Below are 23,562 nucleotides of genomic sequence, written 5' to 3'. Positions count from 1 at the left end.
AGCATGGTACTTAGCTGTTCTCTAGTTCAGAGTTCACACCTTTCCCTCCTTTAAGAGTTCACACCTTTCCCCCATTTAAGAATTCACACCTTTCCCCCTTTAAGAGTGCACACTTTTCCCCCTTTTAAGAGTGCACACCTTTCCCCTTTTAAGAGTGCACAACTTTCCCCCTTTAAGAGTGCACACCTTTCAAAGAGCCTATAAAAGGGCAAGCCCACTGGAAGCTCCAGGAGATTCAGAGCAGGATTCAGTGGGGAGATTCACTGGACCAGAAAACCCACAATCCCACCCTCTTGGAGTCTGATCTATTCCGACTTGTATTTTGGGGCTGGCTTGACACACTGGGAGGACATTGAGAGGCTGAAGCTGGCTGGAGGCTGGAGGACAAATCTTTGGATTCGGAGACATTCCAAGGGAGCTCTTGGAACCAAGGACAGAGGTAGGCTCTAGTAAAGCTCACAGGGCTCAGGAAAAGATTCAGGACTTTGAAAGACAAAATCAGGAGGCTGTTGTAGGTGGGGGGAGCGCCTGGAGCCGAGGATCGTCCTTGTCCCGTCGCCGCCGGCTGCGCCTCGCGCCTCCCCTCCCTCGCTGCCCACACCCCTTCCTCCGTCGCAGTGCCTCAGCGCAACCATGTCCAAGCGGCACCGGCTGGACCTGGGGGAGGATTACCCCTCCGGCAAGAAGCAGGCCGGGACCTATGGGAAGGATCGAGATCGGGACCGGGATCGTGAGGATCGTTCCAAAGTTCGTGACAGAGAATGTGATAGGGGAGACAGAGAGAGAGAAAGAGAGAAAGAGAAGGAAAAGGAATTGCGTGCCTCTACTAATGCTATGCTCGTTAGTGCTGGATTACCACCTTTAAAAGCAATGCATTCAGCACACTCAACCCACTCAACACATTCTGCTCAGTCAACACACACGGGACATGCAGCACACACATCACTTGCACAGTGTATTAATCCATTCACTAATCTACCCCACAGTCCTCGTTACTATGACATTCTAACGAAGCGGCTTCAGCTCCCTGTTTGGGAATATAAGGATAGGTTTACAGATATTCTTGTTAGGCATCAGTCCTTTGTACTAGTTGGTGAGACCGGCTCTGGTAAAACAACCCAGATCCCTCAGTGGTGTGTTGAATACATGCGCTCCTTACCGGGCCCCACGAGAGGAGTGGCCTGCACACAGCCCAGGAGAGTGGCTGCACTGAGTGTGGCTCAGAGAGTTGCTGATGAAATGGATGTGATATTGGGCCAGGAAGTCGGGTACTCCATTCGATTTGAAGAGTGCAGTAGTGCAAAAACGATTCTCAAATATATGACAGATGGCATGTTACTTCGAGAGGCTATGAATGATCCCCTTCTAGAGCGCTATGGTGTTATAATCCTCGATGAAGCTCATGAAAGGACCTTGGCCACAGACATTCTCATGGGAGTTCTGAAGGAAGTGGTGAGGCAGAGATCGGATTTAAAGGTTATTGTTATGAGTGCTACTTTAGATGCAGGGAAGTTTCAAATGTACTTTGATAACTGTCCCCTTTTAACTATCCCTGGCCGTACACATCCTGTTGAGATTTTTTATACTCAAGAACCAGAGAGAGATTATCTTGAAGCAGCAATTCGAACTGTGGTTCAGATTCATATGTGTGAAGAGGAGGAAGGAGATCTTCTTCTTTTTCTTACTGGACAAGAGGAAATTGATGAAGCCTGTAAGAGAATAAAGCGTGAAGTTGATGATTTAGGTCCAGAAGTTGGTGACATTAAAATCATTCCTTTGTATTCCACACTTCCACCTCAACAACAACAGAGAATTTTTGAACCTCCTCCTCCAAAAAACCAAAATGGAGCAATAGGACGAAAGGTAGTCCTGTCAACCAATATTGCAGAGACATCACTGACAATAGATGGTGTTGTGTTTGTCATTGACCCTGGATTTGCAAAACAAAAGGTATATAATCCTCGAATCAGAGTGGAGTCTCTTTTGGTGACAGCAATCAGCAAAGCTTCTGCCCAGCAAAGAGCTGGTCGAGCTGGCCGTACAAGGCCTGGAAAATGTTTTAGACTTTATACAGAGAAAGCCTATAACACTGAAATGCAGGATAATACTTATCCTGAAATTTTGAGGTCTAATTTGGGTTCAGTGGTGTTACAGTTGAAGAAACTTGGTATAGATGACTTGGTACACTTTGATTTTATGGATCCACCAGCTCCTGAAACTCTGATGAGAGCCCTAGAGCTTTTGAATTACCTAGCTGCTTTAAATGACAATGGAGACTTGACTGAATTGGGATCCATGATGGCAGAATTTCCATTGGATCCACAGCTCGCTAAAATGGTTATTGCAAGTTGTGACTACAACTGTTCCAATGAGGTCCTATCTATTACTGCTATGTTGTCAGTCCCACAATGTTTTGTTCGCCCCACGGAGGCCAAGAAAGCAGCAGATGAAGCCAAGATGAGGTTTGCCCACATAGATGGAGATCATCTGACACTGCTGAACGTTTACCACGCTTTTAAACAAAATCATGAGTCGGTTCAGTGGTGTTATGGCAACTTCATTAACTACAGGTCCCTGATGTCTGCAGACAGTGTACGCCAGCAGCTCTCGCGAATCATGGACAGATTTAATTTGCCTCGAAGAAGTACAGATTTCACAAGCAGAGACTATTACATTAATATAAGAAGAGCTTTGATTACTGGGTATTTTATGCAGGTGGCACATTTGGAACGGACAGGGCATTACTTAACTGTAAAGGATAACCAAGTAGTGCAACTACATCCTTCAACTGTTCTGGATCACAAGCCAGAATGGGTGCTTTACAATGAATTTGTCCTGACAACAAAGAATTATATCCGGACATGTACAGATATCAAACCGGAATGGTTGGTGAAGATTGCCCCTCAATATTATGATATGAGCAATTTCCCACAGTGTGAAGCGAAGAGACAGTTGGAACGCATCAATGCCAAACTCCAGAGCAAGGAGTAATCACAGTACTGAAGCAAGTGCGAGAAGATGAGACAAATGAACTCAAAGTTCAACTTGTGCTCTTCAAGTTGGTTCAAAAATGGCCTTTATTTGAAAGCTTTTTAATTTTTCTTTACATTAAATATTCCATTCTGAATTCATATAGGAAACATTTATGCCTCCCTTAAAAAAAAAGACAAAATCAAAGATCTGGACTTTCACTCCTGCTTGAAGGAAAGTGGGCAGACTGTTGTTTGCCATTAGCCTGCAGACCTGGTGAGCCTTAGAAGCTAGTTGCTGAAGCAAGTAGAGATCACTTCATGGCATTGCATTCATGGAAAACAGACTCCGATTGGATAGTGCAATGGGACCACAAAAGATTGCTTCTGTGCATCTTCAGGCCCCGGTGCTAAAAGAACTACAGTAACTGACAGAATCCAAGATCCACTACATAGAATTGCCCATCTCGCTATTTCTGTCTGCCTGCATTTTGGCTTTCCTTCACAGGCTAATTGTACACTGTTTCAAAGTCCGATTGTTTTTGGACAGGAAAACAACAGTTTGGACATGGATACATATATCATAATTAACTTATACTTTAATTTAACATATGTAACATGTATTGGTCAACCTGACATCTGGGGAAGGGAGTGCGGGGAAGAAGGGAAAAGGTGGAACAAAAGTTTTGGCAATTGTCAATGCTGCAAAATCACCCCTGCATATATGTGTTAAATAAAAAGTATAATTTTTAAAAAAAGGAGTAACTGTTTCATTTTCGTGTTTGTTGTCATATTCTCAATGCCCAAAACATTATCTGAAACACAGTAATGAGTCACAAATGATTGTGCATTTCATTCACCCATCAAGAAAGCATTTATTAAGAATCTACTGGCACAGTGTTTAACCCCTGTGTTAAGTGCTTGGGATAGAAGCCCCCAAATCATACAATTTCTGCCTTTAAATCAACAAGCATTTATTAAGCCCCTACCATGTGGCAGGCACTATGCAAAGCACTAGGGATACAAACAGAAGCAAAAAGATAGTCCCTCTCCTCAAAAAGCTTACCCAATTCTGAGGGGGGAAAGAGAACACAACCTTGGAACTGAAAAAGGAAAGGAAAGACAGGGTAGTCATAGGCAGAGAATTCAAAATGCAGCTTGGGAAGAATGGTTGATCTGAGATCCTTTCTCTAAATGGACTCAGAGAATGGCCCAATTCCATCTCCATAAGAGAACTAAGGACTAATGTTCACAGAGAAGCAAAGAAAAGACACATAGAAGATTAAAGCACCATACTAGGGAAGGAGGAGAGTACAAACAACTGAGGGCTTCAGAAAGGACCTCTTGAAGAAGATGATACTGGGAAGGAGCTAGAGCAGAAGGGAGGAGTAAGAACTTTTCTGGCATGGGCAATAACAAGGGTACAGATGAATTAGACCCAGTGGGCCTCAAACTTTCAAATAGGGGGCCAGTTCACTGTCCCTCACACTGTTGGAAGGCAGGACTATAGTACAAACAAAAACTCACACTCTGTCTCCGCCCCCTCAGTCCATTGAACACAATCTGGAGGACCTCATAAACATCCTCAGTGAGTTTGAGAACCCCTGAATTAGAGAGTCAGAGGAAAATCATTGGGGCAGTGTTAGGGTTCTGACAAAGTGGTAACAGGGTTATTAACATGGTACTTAGCTGTTCTCTAGTTTAGAGTTCACACTTTCCCCCCTTTACGAGTTCACACCTCCTCCCCACCCTTTAAGAGTTCACACCTTTCAAAGAGCCTATAAAAGGACAAGCCCACTGGAAGCTCCAGGAGATTCAGAGCAGGATTCAGTGGGGAGATTCACTGGACGAGGAAACCCACAATCCCACCCTCTTGGAGTCTGATCTATTCCGATTTGTACTTTGGGGCTGGCTGGACACACTGGGAGGACATTGAGAGGCTGAAGCTGGCGAGAGGCTGGAGGACAAATCTTTGGATTCGGACACACTCCAAGCGAGCTCTTGGGAACCAAGGACAGAGAAAGGCCTCTAGTAAAGCTCACAGGGCCCAGGAAAAGATTCAGGACTTTGAAAGACAAAATCAAAGATCTGGACATTCACTCCTGCTTGCCATTAGTCTGAAGACCCGGTGAGCCTTAGAAGCTAGTTGCTGAAGCAAGTAGAGATCATTTCATCACACTGCATTCATGGAAAACAGACTCCAATTGGATAGTGGTTTGGCACCCCAAAACATTGCTTCTGTGCCTCTGCAGGCCTCGGTGCTAAAAGAACTACAGCCACGGACAGTATCCCACATCACAGAAGTGGAGGAGTTTCACATCAAAGCAGAAATGTTGGAGCCTTTGAGAGACAGGGATGACCAAAAGATTCAAAAGGAGGAGTATCGTCGGAAGAAAGGCAATGCTTGTCAGCAAGAAGCCACCAATGCATGGGGAAAAGGAGCTGGATTGGATGAATACCATCACTTCCATCTTTCAAGCTGCCTGGAGTGTTTGGGACTAGAAAGCAGCACCACTGAAGCTGTCAGATTGGCATCTGCAGAAGACCTTGCAGATCTTCCTCATGGTTTCAGCAGCAGCCAAGAAGGCAGTGTTAAGCCAACTTGCCAACCTGGACGAAGGAGAAGAGTCAATATTCCCGAGAAGCCACCGAACATTTTACTCTTTGTGGGCTCTGACTCTCAGAAAGGACAGCAGAGATTCCAGCAGCTCCATTCCCTTCTGAAGGATTGTATTGACACTGATTGTTATGTCATCTCCCAGCTGAAGGAGAAAAATGTGCTCAGCCATCCATGGCTGCATCACTGTTTATTGTTGATCATTGCCACAGAAGAGCCTATTTCTGAAGCAGTTTCCCAAAAGTTCATCTTGTACCTGTCCCAAGGTGGGAAGGTTTTGGGGCTATCTTCCTCCTTCACGTTTGGTGGCCTACAGCTGAAAAGCCAAGAGGAACTGAAGAAGAGCATCCAGACATTGGTTTTTTCCAAGGCTGATGACAGTGAAATGAAACTGAATGTAGTGACAAGTGGGATCCTATTTGAAGAAGGCCCTGGACAGCTGCCTAGCCATCCTGGACAGCTAGAGGGTTACTTAGAAAACGTGCATCGAGACAGGATGATTGTTCACCTGCCTTGTGGAACAAACGGAGGAGAAGCAATTCTCTGTCAGGTGCACTTGGAAATGTCTCCCAGCACTTTGATAGAAGCTCCAGCTGCCTTTAATTTGCTGAAATCAAGCCATTTCACCCGATTGGAAGTCCTGAAGGAGATCCTGAGGGTCCTTGGCCTAAGGTGTGAATTAAAGAAAATTCCTCCCCTGACTCCTCTCTATTTGCTCACAGCTGATGAGGAAGTCCGAACTTCTTTTATGCAGTGGCTGGCAAGAAATGTGGGACCCGAAGGAGTAATGCAATTCAGCAAGCTGACCCTTCAGTTTGTTTCATCCCATCCACCAGAATTGGAAGTGACCCCATCTCATATGCCAGTTATCACTGCCACAGAGGATTTTGCCCCAGAACATTTTCACCTGGAGCTCTATCAAAAACATTTGCACACAAAGCAACTGGGAAAGATCATTCTGTTTGCTGAAGTGACTTCATCCACAATGGATCTTCTGGACGGCTTGATGGTTGAGGTGCCACCACACCTGGGTTTAGTAGCGATTGCAGCCCAGCAAACTCAAGGAAAAGGTCGTGATGGCAATGTCTGGCTTAGTCCTGTGGGATGTTCTCTTTCCACCTTACACCTCCACATCCCCCTAGATTCTCATCTGGGTCAGAGAATCCCATTTGTTCAACACTTGATGTCTTTGGCAGTGGTGGAGGCAGTTCGATCCATTCCTGACTATCAGGACATCAATTTAAGAGTCAAGTGGCCCAATGATATCTACTACAGTGATCAAATGAAGCTTGGGGGAGTGTTGGTCAACTCAACGCTTATGGGATCAACTTGTCATATTCTTATTGGCTGTGGAGTTAATGTGAATAACAGTCACCCTACTCTTTGCCTCAATGATCTCATCATAGAATATAATAAGAAACACAACCAAAACCTCAGTCTGTTACGTGTGGATTATCTTGTGGCAAGAACAATAACTGTGCTGGAGAGCCTACTGGATGCCTTTCAGGACAAAGGACCTACTGCCATTCTTCCTCTCTATTACAAATACTGGATACACAGCGGTCAGCAAGTCCGTCTGGGAAACGACGAGGGCCCACTGGGATGGATTGTTGGGATTGACGATTCTGGCTTCCTTCAAGTCCATCGAGAAGGAGGGGATGTTATGACTGTGCATCCAGACGGCAACTCTTTGGACATGCTGAACAACCTCATCATTCCCAAGAATTAATTCAACTGTCCTGAGCAAGAGAGCAGAGTGGGCCATATCGAAGTGAGTTTCATCTCAGGCAAATGTGCATAGCCACTTGCAAATACATTCCTGCTTTATTTCTTAGCTCTTTCCTACCATTCATCAGAAAGTTCTGTTTGGGATTGGGGATGCTTGAGGTTTTTTTTCCTTAATGACTTTTCTCATGCGTTTTGGTTACTTTTTGTTTACTAGGGATTTCTCTCTTTTTCAGAAGAGTCGCCTGCCTTTCCCTTCTTAGACGGAACTTGGTGTATGTTGATACCTAGAGCTCTTTTATGCCAACAGGACAGGGAAATTTAGGTGTTTCACAATAGTCAACCCCTCATTATAGCTCCCTTTGAAAAGGGAAAAAATATCAACCCCCCTTCTTGAGTCATTGCTCAGTTATGTGGGATGATAATATCCTTTTGACTCAACCAAGGAGATATTTTGAAAACAAACAAACAAACAAACAAATAAATAAATAAAAGCCACACAAAATACAGAAAAAAACCTTTGTTTTTATTTCTTTATTAAGAGAAGAATTATAAATAATCTTTCAGAGATGGTGCTTTCCTTATTTGCATTTGTTATACTTAAGTGGCTAAAGAAATTTAATATATGTGAGTAGAGGTCAAAGATATAGTGGAAAATCACTACTTTATAGTAAATGTCTTGGCCAATGTAGTTCATATATTGAAATTTACTACAAAAGTTGAATGAATATCATATAGTTCAACAACAATGCTATATGATGATCAATTCTCATGGACGTGGCCATCTTCAAAATGAGATGAACCAAATCAGTCCCATTAGAGCAGTAATGAACTGAACCAGCTACATCCAGCGAAAGAACTCTGGGAGATGACTACGAGTCACTACACAGAATTCCCGATCCCTCTATTTCTGTCCGCCTGCATTTTGGGTATCCTTCACAGGCTAATTGTACACTGTTTCAAATTCCGATTCTTCTTGGACAGCAAAACAACTCTTTGGACATGGAGACATATATCGTGTTTAACTTATACTTGAATTTCACATATGTAACATGTATTGGTCAACCTGACATCTGGGGGAGGGAGTGGGGAGAAGGAGGGGAAAGTTGGAACAAAAGGTTCGGCAATTGTCAATGCTGCAAAATCACCCCTGCATATATGTGTTCAATAAAAAGTATTATTAAAAAAAAGGAGTAACTGTTTCATTTTCATGTTTGTTGTCATATTCTCAATGCCCACAACATTATCTGAAACATAGTAATGAGTCACAAATGATTGTGCATTTCATTCACCCATCAAGAAAGCATTTATTAAGAATCTACTGGCACAGTGTTTAACCCCTGTGTTAAGTGCTTGGGATAGAAGCCCCCAAATCATAGAATTTCTGCCTTTAAATCAACAAGCATTTATTAAGCCCCTACCATGTGGCAGGCACTATGCAAAGCACTAGGGATACAAACAGAAGCAAAAAGATAGTCCCTCTCCTCAAAAAGCTTACCCAATTCTGAGGGGGGAAAGAGAACACAAACTTGGAACTGAAAAAGGAAAGGAAAGACAGGGTAGTCATAGGCAGAGAATTCAAAATGCAGCTTGGGAAGAATGGTTGATCTGAGATCCTTTCTCTAAATGGACTCAGAGAATGGCCCAATTCCATCTCCATAAGAGAACTAAGGACTAATGTTCACAGAGAAGCAAAGAAAAGACACATAGAAGATTAAAGCACCATACTAGGGAAGGAGGAGAGTACAAACAACTGAGGGCTTCAGAAAGGACCTCTTGAAGAAGATGATACTGGGAAGGAGCTAGAGCAGAAGGGAGGAGTAAGAACTTTTCTGGCATGGGCAATAACAAAGGTACAGATGAATTAGACCCAGTGGGCCTCAAACTTTCAAATAGGGGGCCAGTTCACTGTCCCTCACACTGTTGGAGGGCAGGACTATAGTACAAACAAAAACTCACACTCTGTCTCCGCCCCCTCAGTCCATTGAACACAATCTGGAGGACCTCATAAACATCCTCAGTGGGTTTGAGAACCCCTGAATTAGAGAGTCAGAGCAAAATCATTGGGGCAGTGTTAGGGTTCTGACAAAGTGGTAACAGGGTTATTAGCATGGTACTTAGCTGTTCTCTAGTTTAGAGTTCACACTTTCCCCCCTTTACAAGTTCACACCTCCCCCCCCTTTAAGAGTTCACACCTTTCAAAGAGCCTATAAAAGGACAAGCCCACTGGAAGCTCCAGGAGATTCAGAGCAGGATTCAGTGGGGAGATTCACTGGACCAGGAAACCCACAATCCCACCCTCTTGGAGTCTGATCTATTCCGACTTGTACTTTGGGGCTGGCTGGACACACTGGGAGGACATTGACAGGCTGAAGCTGGCTAGAGGCTGGAGGACAAATCTTTGGATTCGGACACACTCCAAGCGAGCTCTTGGGAACCAAGGACAGAGAAAGGCCTCTAGTAAAGCTCACAGGGCCCAGGAAAAGATTCAGGACTTTGAAAGACAAAATCAAAGATCTGGACTTTCACTCCTGCTTGCAGGAAAGTGGGCAGACTCTTGTTTGCCATTAGCCTGAAGACCCGGTGAGCCTTAGAAGCTAGTTGCTGAAGCAAGTAGAGATCATTTCATCACACTGCATTCATGGAAAACAGACTCCAATTGGATAGTGGTTTGGCACCCCAAAACATTGCTTCTGTGCCTCTGCAGGCCTCGGTGCTAAAAGAACTACAGCCACGGACAGTATCCCACATCACAGAAGTGGAGGAGTTTCACATCAAAGCAGAAATGTTGGAGCCTTTGAGAGACAGGGATGACCAAAAGATTCAAAAGGAGGAGTATCGTCGGAAGAAAGGCAATGCTTGTCAGCAAGAAGCCACCAATGCATGGGGAAAAGGAGCTGGATTGGATGAATACCATCACTTCCATCTTTCAAGCTGCCTGGAGTGTTTGGGACTAGAAAGCAGCACCACTGAAGCTGTCAGATTGGCATCTGCAGAAGACCTTGCAGATCTTCCTCATGGTTTCAGCAGCAGCCAAGAAGGCAGTGTTAAGCCAACTTGCCAACCTGGACGAAGGAGAAGAGTCAATATTCCCGAGAAGCCACCGAACATTTTACTCTTTGTGGGCTCTGACTCTCAGAAAGGACAGCAGAGATTCCAGCAGCTCCATTCCCTTCTGAAGGATTGTATTGACACTGATTGTTATGTCATCTCCCAGCTGAAGGAGAAAAATGTGCTCAGCCATCCATGGCTGCATCACTGTTTATTGTTGATCATTGCCACAGAAGAGCCTATTTCTGAAGCAGTTTCCCAAAAGTTCATCTTGTACCTGTCCCAAGGTGGGAAGGTTTTGGGGCTATCTTCCTCCTTCACGTTTGGTGGCCTACAGCTGAAAAGCAAAGAGGAACTGAAGAAGAGCATCCAGACATTGGTTTTTTCCAAGGCTGATGACAGTGAAATGAAACTGAATGTAGTGACAAGTGGGATCCTATTTGAAGAAGGCCCTGGACAGCTGCCTAGCCATCCTGGACAGCTAGAGGGTTACTTAGAAAACGTGCATCGAGACAGGATGATTGTTCACCTGCCTTGTGGAACAAACGGAGGAGAAGCAATTCTCTGTCAGGTGCACTTGGAAATGTCTCCCAGCACTTTGATAGAAGCTCCAGCTGCCTTTAATTTGCTGAAATCAAGCCATTTCACCCGATTGGAAGTCCTGAAGGAGATCCTGAGGGTCCTTGGCCTAAGGTGTGAATTAAAGAAAATTCCTCCCCTGACTCCTCTCTATTTGCTCACAGCTGATGAGGAAGTCCGAACTTCTTTTATGCAGTGGCTGGCAAGAAATGTGGGACCCGAAGGAGTAATGCAATTCAGCAAGCTGACCCTTCAGTTTGTTTCATCCCATCCACCAGAATTGGAAGTGACCCCATCTCATATGCCAGTTATCACTGCCACAGAGGATTTTGCCCCAGAACATTTTCACCTGGAGCTCTATCAAAAACATTTGCACACAAAGCAACTGGGAAAGATCATTCTGTTTGCTGAAGTGACTTCATCCACAATGGATCTTCTGGACGGCTTGATGGTTGAGGTGCCACCACACCTGGGTTTAGTAGCGATTGCAGCCCAGCAAACTCAAGGAAAAGGTCGTGATGGCAATGTCTGGCTTAGTCCTGTGGGATGTTCTCTTTCCACCTTACACCTCCACATCCCCCTAGATTCTCATCTGGGTCAGAGAATCCCATTTGTTCAACACTTGATGTCTTTGGCAGTGGTGGAGGCAGTTCGATCCATTCCTGACTATCAGGACATCAATTTAAGAGTCAAGTGGCCCAATGATATCTACTACAGTGATCAAATGAAGCTTGGGGGAGTGTTGGTCAACTCAACGCTTATGGGATCAACTTGTCATATTCTTATTGGCTGTGGAGTTAATGTGAATAACAGTCACCCTACTCTTTGCCTCAATGATCTCATCATAGAATATAATAAGAAACACAACCAAAACCTCAGTCTGTTACGTGTGGATTATCTTGTGGCAAGAACAATAACTGTGCTGGAGAGCCTACTGGATGCCTTTCAGGACAAAGGACCTACTGCCATTCTTCCTCTCTATTACAAATACTGGATACACAGCGGTCAGCAAGTCCGTCTGGGAAACGACGAGGGCCCACTGGGATGGATTGTTGGGATTGACGATTCTGGCTTCCTTCAAGTCCATCGAGAAGGAGGGGATGTTATGACTGTGCATCCAGACGGCAACTCTTTGGACATGCTGAACAACCTCATCATTCCCAAGAATTAATTCAACTGTCCTGAGCAAGAGAGCAGAGTGGGCCATATCGAAGTGAGTTTCATCTCAGGCAAATGTGCATAGCCACTTGCAAATACATTCCTGCTTTATTTCTTAGCTCTTTCCTACCATTCATCAGAAAGTTCTGTTTGGGATTGGGGATGCTTGAGGTTTTTTTTCCTTAATGACTTTTCTCATGCGTTTTGGTTACTTTTTGTTTACTAGGGATTTCTCTCTTTTTCAGAAGAGTCGCCTGCCTTTCCCTTCTTAGACGGAACTTGGTGTATGTTGATACCTAGAGCTCTTTTATGCCAACAGGACAGGGAAATTTAGGTGTTTCACAATAGTCAACCCCTCATTATAGCTCCCTTTGAAAAGGGAAAAAATATCAACCCCCCTTCTTGAGTCATTGCTCAGTTATGTGGGATGATAATATCCTTTTGACTCAACCAAGGAGATATTTTGAAAACAAACAAACAAACAAACAAATAAATAAATAAAAGCCACACAAAATACAGAAAAAAACCTTTGTTTTTATTTCTTTATTAAGAGAAGAATTATAAATAATCTTTCAGAGATGGTGCTTTCCTTATTTGCATTTGTTATACTTAAGTGGCTAAAGAAATTTAATATATGTGAGTAGAGGTCAAAGATATAGTGGAAAATCACTACTTTATAGTAAATGTCTTGGCCAATGTAGTTCATATATTGAAATTTACTACAAAAGTTGAATGAATATCATATAGTTCAACAACAATGCTATATGATGATCAATTCTCATGGACGTGGCCATCTTCAAAATGAGATGAACCAAATCAGTCCCATTAGAGCAGTAATGAACTGAACCAGCTACATCCAGCGAAAGAACTCTGGGAGATGACTACGAGTCACTACACAGAATTCCCGATCCCTCTATTTCTGTCCGCCTGCATTTTGGGTATCCTTCACAGGCTAATTGTACACTGTTTCAAATTCCGATTCTTCTTGGACAGCAAAACAACTCTTTGGACATGGAGACATATATCGTGTTTAACTTATACTTGAATTTCACATATGTAACATGTATTGGTCAACCTGACATCTGGGGGAGGGAGTGGGGAGAAGGAGGGGAAAGTTGGAACAAAAGGTTCGGCAATTGTCAATGCTGCAAAATCACCCCTGCATATATGTGTTCAATAAAAAGTATTATTAAAAAAAAGGAGTAACTGTTTCATTTTCGTGTTTGTTGTCATATTCTCAATGCCCACAACATTATCTGAAACATAGTAATGAGTCACAAATGATTGTGCATTTCATTCACCCATCAAGAAAGCATTTATTAAGAATCTACTGGCACAGTGTTTAACCCCTGTGTTAAGTGCTTGGGATAGAAGCCCCCAAATCATAGAATTTCTGCCTTTAAATCAACAAGCATTTATTAAGCCCCTACCATGTGGCAGGCACTATGCAAAGCACTAGGGATACAAACAGAAGCAAAAAGATAGTCCCTCTCCTCAAAAAGCTTACCCAATTCTGAGGGGGGAAAGAGAACACAAACTTGGAACTGAAAAAGGAAAGGAAAGACAGGGTAGTCATAGGCAGAGAATTCAAAATGCAGCTTGGGAAGAATGGTTGATCTGAGATCCTTTCTCTAAATGGACTCAGAGAATGGCCCAATTCCATCTCCATAAGAGAACTAAGGACTAATGTTCACAGAGAAGCAAAGAAAAGACACATAGAAGATTAAAGCACCATACTAGGGAAGGAGGAGAGTACAAACAACTGAGGGCTTCAGAAAGGACCTCTTGAAGAAGATGATACTGGGAAGGAGCTAGAGCAGAAGGGAGGAGTAAGAACTTTTCTGGCATGGGCAATAACAAAGGTACAGATGAATTAGACCCAGTGGGCCTCAAACTTTCAAATAGGGGGCCAGTTCACTGTCCCTCACACTGTTGGAGGGCAGGACTATAGTACAAACAAAAACTCACACTCTGTCTCCGCCCCCTCAGTCCATTGAACACAATCTGGAGGACCTCATAAACATCCTCAGTGGGTTTGAGAACCCTGAATTAGAGAGTCAGAGCAAAATCATTGGGGCAGTGTTAGGGTTCTGACAAAGTGGTAACAGGGTTATTAGCATGGTACTTAGCTGTTCTCTAGTTTAGAGTTCACACTTTCCCCCCTTTACAAGTTCACACCTCCCCCCCCTTTAAGAGTTCACACCTTTCAAAGAGCCTATAAAAGGACAAGCCCACTGGAAGCTCCAGGAGATTCAGAGCAGGATTCAGTGGGGAGATTCACTGGACCAGGAAACCCACAATCCCACCCTCTTGGAGTCTGATCTATTCCGACTTGTACTTTGGGGCTGGCTGGACACACTGGGAGGACATTGACAGGCTGAAGCTGGCTAGAGGCTGGAGGACAAATCTTTGGATTCGGACACACTCCAAGCGAGCTCTTGGGAACCAAGGACAGAGAAAGGCCTCTAGTAAAGCTCACAGGGCCCAGGAAAAGATTCAGGACTTTGAAAGACAAAATCAAAGATCTGGACTTTCACTCCTGCTTGCAGGAAAGTGGGCAGACTCTTGTTTGCCATTAGCCTGAAGACCCGGTGAGCCTTAGAAGCTAGTTGCTGAAGCAAGTAGAGATCATTTCATCACACTGCATTCATGGAAAACAGACTCCAATTGGATAGTGGTTTGGCACCCCAAAACATTGCTTCTGTGCCTCTGCAGGCCTCGGTGCTAAAAGAACTACAGCCACGGACAGTATCCCACATCACAGAAGTGGAGGAGTTTCACATCAAAGCAGAAATGTTGGAGCCTTTGAGAGACAGGGATGACCAAAAGATTCAAAAGGAGGAGTATCGTCGGAAGAAAGGCAATGCTTGTCAGCAAGAAGCCACCAATGCATGGGGAAAAGGAGCTGGATTGGATGAATACCATCACTTCCATCTTTCAAGCTGCCTGGAGTGTTTGGGACTAGAAAGCAGCACCACTGAAGCTGTCAGATTGGCATCTGCAGAAGACCTTGCAGATCTTCCTCATGGTTTCAGCAGCAGCCAAGAAGGCAGTCTTAAGCCAACTTGCCAACCTGGACGAAGGAGAAGAGTCAATATTCCCGAGAAGCCACCGAACATTTTACTCTTTGTGGGCTCTGACTCTCAGAAAGGACAGCAGAGATTCCAGCAGCTCCATTCCCTTCTGAAGGATTGTATTGACACTGATTGTTATGTCATCTCCCAGCTGAAGGAGAAAAATGTGCTCAGCCATCCATGGCTGCATCACTGTTTATTGTTGATCATTGCCACAGAAGAGCCTATTTCTGAAGCAGTTTCCCAAAAGTTCATCTTGTACCTGTCCCAAGGTGGGAAGGTTTTGGGGCTATCTTCCTCCTTCACGTTTGGTGGCCTACAGCTGAAAAGCAAAGAGGAACTGAAGAAGAGCATCCAGACATTGGTTTTTTCCAAGGCTGATGACAGTGAAATGAAACTGAATGTAGTGACAAGTGGGATCCTATTTGAAGAAGGCCCTGGACAGCTGCCTAGCCATCCTGGACAGCTAGAGGGTTACTTAGAAAACGTGCATCGAGACAGGATGATTGTTCACCTGCCTTGTGGAACAAACGGAGGAGAAGCAATTCTCTGTCAGGTGCACTTGGAAATGTCTCCCAGCACTTTGATAGAAGCTCCAGCTGCCTTTAATTTGCTGAAATCAAGCCATTTCACCCGATTGGAAGTCCTGAAGGAGATCCTGAGGGTCCTTGGCCTAAGGTGTGAATTAAAGAAAATTCCTCCCCTGACTCCTCTCTATTTGCTCACAGCTGATGAGGAAGTCCGAACTTCTTTTATGCAGTGGCTGGCAAGAAATGTGGGACCCGAAGGAGTAATGCAATTCAGCAAGCTGACCCTTCAGTTTGTTTCATCCCATCCACCAGAATTGGAAGTGACCCCATCTCATATGCCAGTTATCACTGCCACAGAGGATTTTGCCCCAGAACATTTTCACCTGGAGCTCTATCAAAAACATTTGCACACAAAGCAACTGGGAAAGATCATTCTGTTTGCTGAAGTGACTTCATCCACAATGGATCTTCTGGACGGCTTGATGGTTGAGGTGCCACCACACCTGGGTTTAGTAGCGATTGCAGCCCAGCAAACTCAAGGAAAAGGTCGTGATGGCAATGTCTGGCTTAGTCCTGTGGGATGTTCTCTTTCCACCTTACACCTCCACATCCCCCTAGATTCTCATCTGGGTCAGAGAATCCCATTTGTTCAACACTTGATGTCTTTGGCAGTGGTGGAGGCAGTTCGATCCATTCCTGACTATCAGGACATCAATTTAAGAGTCAAGTGGCCCAATGATATCTACTACAGTGATCAAATGAAGCTTGGGGGAGTGTTGGTCAACTCAACGCTTATGGGATCAACTTGTCATATTCTTATTGGCTGTGGAGTTAATGTGAATAACAGTCACCCTACTCTTTGCCTCAATGATCTCATCATAGAATATAATAAGAAACACAACCAAAACCTCAGTCTGTTACGTGTGGATTATCTTGTGGCAAGAACAATAACTGTGCTGGAGAGCCTACTGGATGCCTTTCAGGACAAAGGACCTACTGCCATTCTTCCTCTCTATTACAAATACTGGATACACAGCGGTCAGCAAGTCCGTCTGGGAAACGACGAGGGCCCACTGGGATGGATTGTTGGGATTGACGATTCTGGCTTCCTTCAAGTCCATCGAGAAGGAGGGGATGTTATGACTGTGCATCCAGACGGCAACTCTTTGGACATGCTGAAAAACCTCATCATCCCCAAGAATTAATTCAACTGTCCTGAGCAAGAGAGCAGAGTGGGCCATATCGAAGTGAGTTTCATTTCAGGCAAAAGTGCATAGCCACTTGCAAATACATTCCTGCTTTATTTCTTAGCTCTTTCCTACCATTCATCAGAAAGTTCTGTTTGGGATTGGGGAGGCTTGAGGTTTTTTTTCCCTTAATGATTTTTCTCATGCCTTTTAGTTACTTTTTGTTTACTAGGGATTTCTCTCTTTTTCAGAAGAGTCGCCTGCCTTTCCCTTCTTAGACGGAACTTGGTGTATGTTGATACCTGGAGCTCTTTTATGCCAACAAGACAGGGAAATTTAGGTGTTTCACAATAGTCAACCCCTCATTATAGCTCCCTTTGAAAAGGGAAAAAATATCAGCCCCCCTTCTTGAGTCATTGCTCAGTTATGTGGGATGGTAATATCCTTTTGACTCAACCAAGGAGATATTTTGAAAACAAACAAACAAACAAACAAATAAATAAATAAAAGCCACACAAAATACAGAAAAAAACCTTTGTTTTTATTTCTTTATTAAGAGAAGAATTATAAATAATCTTTCAGAGATGGTGCTTTCCTTATTTGCATTTGTTATACTTAAGTGGCTAAAGAAATTTAATATATGTGAGTAGAGGTCAAAGATATAGTGGAAAATCACTACTTTATAGTAAATGTCTTGGCCAATGTAGTTCATATATTGAAATTTACTACAAAAGTTGAATGAATATCATATAGTTCAACAACAATGCTATATGATGATCAATTCTCATGGACGTGGCCATCTTCAAAATGAGATGAACCAAATCAGTCCCATTAGAGCAGTAATGAACTGAACCAGCTACATCCAGCGAAAGAACTCTGGGAGATGACTACGAGTCACTACACAGAATTCCCGATCCCTCTATTTCTGTCCGCCTGCATTTTGGGTATCCTTCACAGGCTAATTGTACACTGTTTCAAATTCCGATTCTTCTTGGACAGCAAAACAACTCTTTGGACATGGAGACATATATCGTGTTTAACTTATACTTGAATTTCACATATGTAACATGTATTGGTCAACCTGACATCTGGGGGAGGGAGTGGGGAGAAGGAGGGGAAAGTTGGAACAAAAGGTTCGGCAATTGTCAATGCTGCAAAATCACCCCTGCATATATGTGTTCAATAAAAAGTATTATTAAAAAAAAGGAGTAACTGTTTCATTTTCGTGTTTGTTGTCATATTCTCAATGCCCACAACATTATCTGAAACATAGTAATGAGTCACAAATGATTGTGCATTTCATTCACCCATCAAGAAAGCATTTATTAAGAATCTACTGGCACAGTGTTTAACCCCTGTGTTAAGTGCTTGGGATAGAAGCCCCCAAATCATAGAATTTCTGCCTTTAAATCAACAAGCATTTATTAAGCCCCTACCATGTGGCAGGCACTATGCAAAGCACTAGGGATACAAACAGAAGCAAAAAGATAGTCCCTCTCCTCAAAAAGCTTACCCAATTCTGAGGGGGGAAAGAGAACACAAACTTGGAACTGAAAAAGGAAAGGAAAGACAGGGTAGTCATAGGCAGAGAATTCAAAATGCAGCTTGGGAAGAATGGTTGATCTGAGATCCTTTCTCTAAATGGACTCAGAGAATGGCCCAATTCCATCTCCATAAGAGAACTAAGGACTAATGTTCACAGAGAAGCAAAGAAAAGACACATAGAAGATTAAAGCACCATACTAGGGAAGGAGGAGAGTACAAACAACTGAGGGCTTCAGAAAGGACCTCTTGAAGAAGATGATACTGGAAAGGAGCTAGAGCAGAAGGGAGGAGTAAGAACTTTTCTGGCATGGGCAATAACAAAGGTACAGATGAATTAGACCCAGTGGGCCTCAAACTTTCAAATAGGGGGCCAGTTCACTGTCCCTCACACTGTTGGAGGGCAGGACTATAGTACAAACAAAAACTCACACTCTGTCTCCGCCCCCTCAGTCCATTGAACACAATCTGGAGGACCTCATAAACATCCTCAGTGGGTTTGAGAACCCCTGAATTAGAGAGTCAGAGCAAAATCATTGGGGCAGTGTTAGGGTTCTGACAAAGTGGTAACAGGGTTATTAGCATGGTACTTAGCTGTTCTCTAGTTTAGAGTTCACACTTTCCCCCCTTTACAAGTTCACACCTCCCCCCCCCCCTTAAGAGTTCACACCTTTCAAAGAGCCTATAAAAGGACAAGCCCACTGGAAGCTCCAGGAGATTCAGAGCAGGATTCAGTGGGGAGATTCACTGGACCAGGAAACCCACAATCCCACCCTCTTGGAGTCTGATCTATTCCGACTTGTACTTTGGGGCTGGCTGGACACACTGGGAGGACATCGAGAGGCTGAAGCTGGCTAGAGGCTGGAGGACAAATCTTTGGATTCGGACACACTCCAAGCGAGCTCTTTGGAACCAAGGACAGAGAAAGGCCTCTAGTAAAGCTCACAGGGCCCAGGAAAAGATTCAGGACTTTGAAAGACAAAATCAAAGATCTGGACTTTCACTCCTGCTTGCAGGAAAGTGGGCAGACTCTTGTTTGCCATTAGCCTGAAGACCCGGTGAGCCTTAGAAGCTAGTTGCTGAAGCAAGTAGAGATCATTTCATCACACTGCATTCATGGAAAACAGACTCCAATTGGATAGTGGTTTGGCACCCCAAAACATTGCTTCTGTGCCTCTGCAGGCCTCGGTGCTAAAAGAACTACAGCCACGGACAGTATCCCACATCACAGAAGTGGAGGAGTTTCACATCAAAGCAGAAATGTTGGAGCCTTTGAGAGACAGGGATGACCAAAAGATTCAAAAGGAGGAGTATCGTCGGAAGAAAGGCAATGCTTGTCAGCAAGAAGCCACCAATGCATGGGGAAAAGGAGCTGGATTGGATGAATACCATCACTTCCATCTTTCAAGCTGCCTGGAGTGTTTGGGACTAGAAAGCAGCACCACTGAAGCTGTCAGATTGGCATCTGCAGAAGACCTTGCAGATCTTCCTCATGGTTTCAGCAGCAGCCAAGAAGGCAGTGTTAAGCCAACTTGCCAACCTGGACGAAGGAGAAGAGTCAATATTCCCGAGAAGCCACCGAACATTTTACTCTTTGTGGGCTCTGACTCTCAGAAAGGACAGCAGAGATTCCAGCAGCTCCATTCCCTTCTGAAGGATTGTATTGACACTGATTGTTATGTCATCTCCCAGCTGAAGGAGAAAAATGTGCTCAGCCATCCATGGCTGCATCACTGTTTATTGTTGATCATTGCCACAGAAGAGCCTATTTCTGAAGCAGTTTCCCAAAAGTTCATCTTGTACCTGTCCCAAGGTGGGAAGGTTTTGGGGCTATCTTCCTCCTTCACGTTTGGTGGCCTACAGCTGAAAAGCAAAGAGGAACTGAAGAAGAGCATCCAGACATTGGTTTTTTCCAAGGCTGATGACAGTGAAATGAAACTGAATGTAGTGACAAGTGGGATCCTATTTGAAGAAGGCCCTGGACAGCTGCCTAGCCATCCTGGACAGCTAGAGGGTTACTTAGAAAACGTGCATCGAGACAGGATGATTGTTCACCTGCCTTGTGGAACAAACGGAGGAGAAGCAATTCTCTGTCAGGTGCACTTGGAAATGTCTCCCAGCACTTTGATAGAAGCTCCAGCTGCCTTTAATTTGCTGAAATCAAGCCATTTCACCCGATTGGAAGTCCTGAAGGAGATCCTGAGGGTCCTTGGCCTAAGGTGTGAATTAAAGAAAATTCCTCCCCTGACTCCTCTCTATTTGCTCACAGCTGATGAGGAAGTCCGAACTTCTTTTATGCAGTGGCTGGCAAGAAATGTGGGACCCGAAGGAGTAATGCAATTCAGCAAGCTGACCCTTCAGTTTGTTTCATCCCATCCACCAGAATTGGAAGTGACCCCATCTCATATGCCAGTTATCACTGCCACAGAGGATTTTGCCCCAGAACATTTTCACCTGGAGCTCTATCAAAAACATTTGCACACAAAGCAACTGGGAAAGATCATTCTGTTTGCTGAAGTGACTTCATCCACAATGGATCTTCTGGACGGCTTGATGGTTGAGGTGCCACCACACCTGGGTTTAGTAGCGATTGCAGCCCAGCAAACTCAAGGAAAAGGTCGTGATGGCAATGTCTGGCTTAGTCCTGTGGGATGTTCTCTTTCCACCTTACACCTCCACATCCCCCTAGATTCTCATCTGGGTCAGAGAATCCCATTTGTTCAACACTTGATGTCTTTGGCAGTGGTGGAGGCAGTTCGATCCATTCCTGACTATCAGGACATCAATTTAAGAGTCAAGTGGCCCAATGATATCTACTACAGTGATCAAATGAAGCTTGGGGGAGTGTTGGTCAACTCAACGCTTATGGGATCAACTTGTCATATTCTTATTGGCTGTGGAGTTAATGTGAATAACAGTCACCCTACTCTTTGCCTCAATGATCTCATCATAGAATATAATAAGAAACACAACCAAAACCTCAGTCTGTTACGTGTGGATTATCTGGTGGCAAGAACAATAACTGTGCTGGAGAGCCTACTGGATGCCTTTCAGGACAAAGGACCTACTGCCATTCTTCCTCTCTATTACAAATACTGGATACACAGCGGTCAGCAAGTCCGTCTGGGAAACGACGAGGGCCCACTGGGATGGATTGTTGGGATTGACGATTCTGGCTTCCTTCAAGTCCATCGAGAAGGAGGGGATGTTATGACTGTGCATCCAGACGGCAACTCTTTGGACATGCTGAAAAACCTCATCATCCCCAAGAATTAATTCAACTGTCCTGAGCAAGAGAGCAGAGTGGGCCATATCGAAGTGAGTTTCATTTCAGGCAAAAGTGCATAGCCACTTGCAAATACATTCCTGCTTTATTTCTTAGCTCTTTCCTACCATTCATCAGAAAGTTCTGTTTGGGATTGGGGATGCTTGAGGTTTTTTTCCCTTAATGATTTTTCTCATGCCTTTTAGTTACTTTTTGTTTACTAGGGATTTCTCTCTTTTTCAGAAGAGTCACCTGCCTTTCCCTTCTTAGACGGAACTTGGTGTATGTTGATACCTGGAGCTCTTTTATGCCAACAAGACAGGGAAATTTAGGTGTTTCACAATAGTCAACCCCTCATTATAGCTCCCTTTGAAAAGGGAAAAAATATCAGCCCCCCTTCTTGAGTCATTGCTCAGTTATGTGGGATGGTAATATCCTTTTGACTCAACCAAGGAGATATTTTGAAAACAAACAAACAAACAAACAAATAAATAAATAAAAGCCACACAAAATACAGAAAAAAACCTTTGTTTTTATTTCTTTATTAAGAGAAGAATTATAAATAATCTTTCAGAGATGGTGCTTTCCTTATTTGCATTTGTTATACTTAAGTGGCTAAAGAAATTTAATATATGTGAGTAGAGGTCAAAGATATAGTGGAAAATCACTACTTTATAGTAAATGTCTTGGCCAATGTAGTTCATATATTGAAATTTACTACAAAAGTTGAATGAATATCATATAGTTCAACAACAATGCTATATGATGATCAATTCTCATGGACGTGGCCATCTTCAAAATGAGATGAACCAAATCAGTCCCATTAGAGCAGTAATGAACTGAACCAGCTACATCCAGCGAAAGAACTCTGGGAGATGACTACGAGTCACTACACAGAATTCCCGATCCCTCTATTTCTGTCCTCCTGCATTTTGGGTATCCTTCACAGGCTAATTGTACACTGTTTCAAATTCCGATTCTTCTTGGACAGCAAAACAACTCTTTGGACATGGAGACATATATCGTGTTTAACTTATACTTGAATTTCACATATGTAACATGTATTGGTCAACCTGACATCTGGGGGAGGGAGTGGGGAGAAGGAGGGGAAAGTTGGAACAAAAGGTTCGGCAATTGTCAATGCTGCAAAATCACCCCTGCATATATGTGTTCAATAAAAAGTATTATTAAAAAAAAGGAGTAACTGTTTCATTTTCGTGTTTGTTGTCATATTCTCAATGCCCACAACATTATCTGAAACATAGTAATGAGTCACAAATGATTGTGCATTTCATTCACCCATCAAGAAAGCATTTATTAAGAATCTACTGGCACAGTGTTTAACCCCTGTGTTAAGTGCTTGGGATAGAAGCCCCCAAATCATACAATTTCTGCCTTTAAATCAACAAGCATTTATTAAGCCCCTACCATGTGGCAGGCACTATGCAAAGCACTAGGGATACAAACAGAAGCAAAAAGATAGTCCCTCTCCTCAAAAAGCTTACCCAATTCTGAGGGGGGAAAGAGAACACAAACTTGGAACTGAAAAAGGAAAGGAAAGACAGGGTAGTCATAGGCAGAGAATTCAAAATGCAGCTTGGGAAGAATGGTTGATCTGAGATCCTTTCTCTAAATGGACTCAGAGAATGGCCCAATTCCATCTCCATAAGAGAACTAAGGACTAATGTTCACAGAGAAGCAAAGAAAAGACACATAGAAGATTAAAGCACCATACTAGGGAAGGAGGAGAGTACAAACAACTGAGGGCTTCAGAAAGGACCTCTTGAAGAAGATGATACTGGAAAGGAGCTAGAGCAGAAGGGAGGAGTAAGAACTTTTCTGCATGGGCAATAACAAAGGTACAG

General features: G+C 43.6%; 2 pseudogenes; both read left to right on the top strand.

The window, feature by feature from the left end:
• The first annotated feature begins 625 nt into the window (after positions 1-625).
• Positions 626-7,315, top strand: LOC141565630 (biotin--protein ligase-like; annotated as a pseudogene).
• Positions 7,316-16,164: 8,849 nt separating this feature from the next.
• LOC141540636 (biotin--protein ligase pseudogene) lies at positions 16,165-21,708 on the top strand (annotated as a pseudogene).
• Positions 21,709-23,562: the final 1,854 nt, after the last annotated feature.

Source organism: Sminthopsis crassicaudata, chromosome 4, assembly GCF_048593235.1.
Source record: "Sminthopsis crassicaudata isolate SCR6 chromosome 4, ASM4859323v1, whole genome shotgun sequence".
Lineage (NCBI taxonomy): Eukaryota > Metazoa > Chordata > Mammalia > Dasyuromorphia > Dasyuridae > Sminthopsis > Sminthopsis crassicaudata.
The sequence above is the reverse complement of the archived record's forward strand: the minus strand, read 5'-3'. Positions and strand labels throughout refer to the sequence as shown.